The sequence below is a fragment of the Lactuca serriola genome, chromosome 9 (genome assembly GCF_051521515.1).
Source record: "Lactuca serriola cultivar US96UC23 chromosome 9, Lser_US96UC23_V15, whole genome shotgun sequence".
In the NCBI taxonomy this organism is placed as follows: domain Eukaryota; kingdom Viridiplantae; phylum Streptophyta; class Magnoliopsida; order Asterales; family Asteraceae; genus Lactuca; species Lactuca serriola.
Genome location: NC_136416.1, coordinates 138,763,506 through 138,768,326, shown reverse-complemented (window position 1 = coordinate 138,768,326; position 4,821 = coordinate 138,763,506).

Sequence of the window (4,821 nt, the reverse complement as noted above, 5' to 3'; positions counted from 1 at the left end):
TCTAGTAAGTGTTTCTAACCGCAAAATCATTCCAAAAGGTTGATTCTTCAATTTACACCAAGAACATACACTAGTGTTCTTGCACTTTTAGCTCATTTCAAGCTTCTATATAGTAAGTACTTCTATCCTAGAGTCTTATAAAGCTTGTTACATTCCCTTACATCAAGAAATCGTCCCAAGAACACCAAGATCAAGGTGTTTACAATCCATGAAGTTCTTGGACCGTAAACCCCAAATAAAGGTGCCAAAGTGTGATCTAGTCCTTCACAAGCCTTAGAAAAATGTCTAACTCCTTGCCTTGTTGAGCAAAGGACTTGAAACCCCCAAAATACCATAAATCATATAAGTTTACGGTAGAAAATTCAAAGGAAAATGGTTTAGGAACCGTAAACTCCATTTAGGAGTGAAATGGTGTCCAAATCCCTTCCATAGACACATACTTCAAGTAGAAAAGCTTCTAGGGACTTTTAAGGCTTCAAATCATCAAACGGTCAAAAGGTTATGAGCTTATGGCCGTAAACTCAAGGGTTTACGACCGTAAACTCAATGGGTTATGGTCTTTAGGGAGTAAAGTCATGAAAGGGGTTCTTTTGAACCCTAAACTCAATAGCCTTGTCCTACAACACTTAGATGCAATCTTTGGGACTAATAACACTTATATAAGGTGTTTAGCATGTCCTAGGGTGTCTTAACTTTGTTTATTAGTTTTTTAGAGACTAATTGGATACATATATGTACTACTATATGTTAACTAGGATCCTTGAGTGTGTACAAGTCTTCACTTTGCACTTAGCATCCTACGGCAGTCAATAGATCCAAACCACCATCTACAGGTGAGTTCATATCCCTTAATCAATATTTTAAATGTTTTTAAATGCTTTTATGGGGGTATACAAGTTGAATCATGCTAGTTATTATATCCATCACATGTGATTAATAAGTAGGATATAAATGGATTTACTACTCTTTTAGCTGTTTTACCAAACAGATTACTTCAAATGGTTTTCCAAAACATTTTTACTCGTTTAAAACTCTTTGTTAAACTGTCTTACATACTAAATGTATCTTTTCAAACCCTATTACAGTTGTGATTCAAAACAAATGTTTTCCTTATACTTTACACTGTTCTTATCAAACAAACTGCTTTCAAATCATTTTACAATTTGACATCAAGTCATCCTTTCTTAGATACTAAACTTGTCAATGGTTTTACAAAACTTCTTTTATGCTTTTATATTGTCAATTTCATGCCTATATATGTATAGTTATATATGTAATATTTAAAGGACTTAGGAAGGCTAGCTCGCTTTATCTCATTTTCCTCGTTGGGATGTGGGTTTAAGGCATCGGTTATCCGTCCGAAGGTCGTCTATCTATTAGTTATATATTATGTATACATATATAGACATAAAAGTTCTTTCAACCAGTTCCATACCTTTGGGTAGCAAGGGTTTACAAACATGATCATACATTACTAGTAAGCTACCATATGGGTAGTTTAGGAAGATACTAAAACTATTACTAGAACAAAAAATCATACAATGAGTCAGTTCATTCATGAGTCAATACTTCCTAGATAGAGAGAACACACATTACAGCTACTACACACAATAGATTACTATACATGCTAGGTAGAGAGATAAAACACATTACAGCTTGCACACACAGAACATTACAGTACATACAGGCTAGACAAAGAAAGAGTACACTTTACAGTTAGCACATTCATTACATATACATTCATGCAGTTATGTGAACCATTAAACGGGTCATGGCACTTCCTGCCATGACTGTTTTTCTATCCAGAATCTCCATAATTGGGGAGCGTATGAGTTTGCGTATAGATCTATACTGGATTGACTATCCTACACCTTGATGCTCGCTACAGTGGGACTTGCAACTCTACGGGTGCCAAATGTCATTTCTTACGGCGTCTTACATCGTCGTTTTACTAGATTCGGTAGCAGGATATAGGTCGATCATATGTTACTTTAAATATCATTTGTTTTAAGGTAGTTAGTACAGAAGTAGTCACTTATTACAAATACTACAGTACTATGATATATTTCCATTACATTCACTTCGTGAATATTCACACAATGCACGGTAATGTAAAAACTATATTTTTGGTTAATGATAGTCAGAAGTGGGAAAACACACACTCGTACAAGAGACACATGCACAGACACTAGATGTCTTGGTAGAAGGCTACAATTAGTAGGAAACATAGGGTTTCTAGGAGAGTAACAAACATCTTACAAACATTTTATAAATGCTTTCATACAAACACAAACACTAATATACTTATGATCTCACCAGCTTTAAGCTGATACTCGCTTTCAAAATAACTTGTATCCTCAAGTCAACAGTAAACAGGTACCGATGCAAGGTTTAGAGAAGATGGAGCTCGTTCAAGGCTCATCTTTCATTTTGATTTATACTTTAGAGTCTATTAGACATATCAGATCACTTGTATTAAAAATTATATTATTAATGCAATGGATGATGTTGTTGCTTGTTTACTACTATTCATTGTTGTGATACTGTACATGACGTCCTCCGCCCCAGAACGTTTCCGTCGTTCATGGTTTTGGGGTGTGACGGTTTTTGGCTTACGTTTCGGATACGAGGGTAGAGGTCACGCCAGATATGAGCAGAGTACCAATTGTGCGAGATTTTCTTGATGTATTTCCAGAGGAGTTGTCTAGGTTGCCTCCGAAGAGGCCAGTGGAGTTTTGTATCTTATTTATTGCCCGGTGCGGCTCCGATAACAAAAGGGTCGTATTGTCTACCTCCGCCTGAGATGTAGGAGTTGTCTACGCAGCTTGCAAGAGCTGCTAGACCAGGGATTCATTCATTTAATCAGTTCCCCCTGGGGAGCACCAATCTTGTTCGTGAAAAAGAACGATGGGTCACATAGGATGTGTTTTGATTATTGGGAGTTGAACAAGCTAGCAGTGAAGAACCCTTATCTGCTTCCGAGGATTGATGACTTGTTCGATCAGCTTCAGGGTGCATCTTGGTTTTCCAAGATTGATCTTCGGTCAGGGTATCATCAGATGAGGATCAGGGATGAAGACATACCTAAGACGGCGTTCAAAACTCGTTATGGTCATTATGATTTTATGGTGATCCTATTTGGACTCACCAATGCTCCAGCAGCGTTCATGGATCTCATGAACCGGGTTTGCAGACCGATGTTGGATGGGTCTGTGATTGTTTTCATTGATGATATGATGAGTTTATTGTCACATCCCAAAACCGGAATGGCGGAAACATTCGGGGGCGGATGACTTCATGTGCTAACGTAACAAATGAATACATAGTAAGAAAGTGTAACAACCCGTTATTTCAGGTCATTATAAATCGAGTCTTGTAACCTCTTTGGAATGTAATAGGAATATCATCGATAAATGAATTATTCAAAAGCTCTATTTTGAGTACACTATGTAGTAGATATCGTCTTAAGGTTTCCAAATATATAAAGAACACTAAAATCCGAGTTATAACGAAGAAGTTATGACCATTCTAAGTTTTCCGACAAAACCGACAATACGGATATACGTAAAAACGTGAAGTTTCGATAAAATACTTTTTGACCTGAGGTGTCTAAATGAAAGTCATAGATATCATTAAACAACAAACCTACACGAAAAGAACGCCCAAATCTGACATCAGATAAAGAAGTTATGAATTTTAGAAGAATTTCCTTAATCACGTCATTTTAATAAATAAATAATAAAAATAATTTCGGAATTTGCCGACGGAGTCTAAACGAAAGTTGTAGATCGTAGTCTCACCTACGCGTGGATATAAAGACCATCGAAAACGGAGATCGTATGAAGAAGATATGATTTTTTAAGTTTATTAAATAAATTATATATAAATTTAATTCAAAACCCGGTAATATCCGAAGGAGGAGTCAGCATCCTCATCCGAGTTAAGCGCCGCGTAACCCCGTACGCCCCGCGTACGCGAGGGCCTTGGTCTCGGTCCGTCCACGTCACCCCTATGCGAAGCTACCCCCTCCCCATCCCATCTGAAGCCGAGGCAGTTGAGGACTCGGTCATGCGTGACGTACGCGTACGCGCTGCGTACGAGCGTACGCCCCGCGTACCGAGGCCGTTCAGCATCCCTATGAATAGAGATGCGAGGGTTCCCGGGAATTTTGCTCATTCTCTCTCTAGTTTCTTGCGTTTTGCCTCGTTTTCCGTGCCCACACTACCCCGAAGCCCTGGTCATTTTTGTTCAAGTCCCGAAGGTCAATTCTACTCCCGAGATTCCCGAGAATCCCGAGAAAAATCCGTTTCCCGAGACGAAACTCTGCCTGGTTTTCCATCTCGCTATCTTCAAACTTTCAGGGGAGTTCATACCCCTTCAAACACACTTTAAATACATTTTAAATGCTTTTATACTCTTTTGGGGGGGGGAATACAAGTAAACATACGGTTATTATCTTGTATTTTATAAAGTTTCACTTCACTTGCTTTTATCGAATAACTCACTTAGAATTCCTTACTAATATGAAAACTCTTGTCATACTTTGCATGCACTAGATTTATACAAAGTATTTAGTAATTCCAAAGTATCCTTCGTTGCTAAACCGTTTTAATACATTTTAAAAACTATTACTTTAATACAGACTTAGTTGAGAATCCGTGAGACATGTACATCTTCAAATACTGCCTTTTAGTTAGAAAGTATCGCTACAACTCCTGTCTATAACCAGAGTCTCCCGTTCGGAGAACGTGTCAAATGTGTATAGATCTATACGGGAAGTCATGATTCCCGCGCCCTGACTGTTAGCTACAGTCCGTCTTT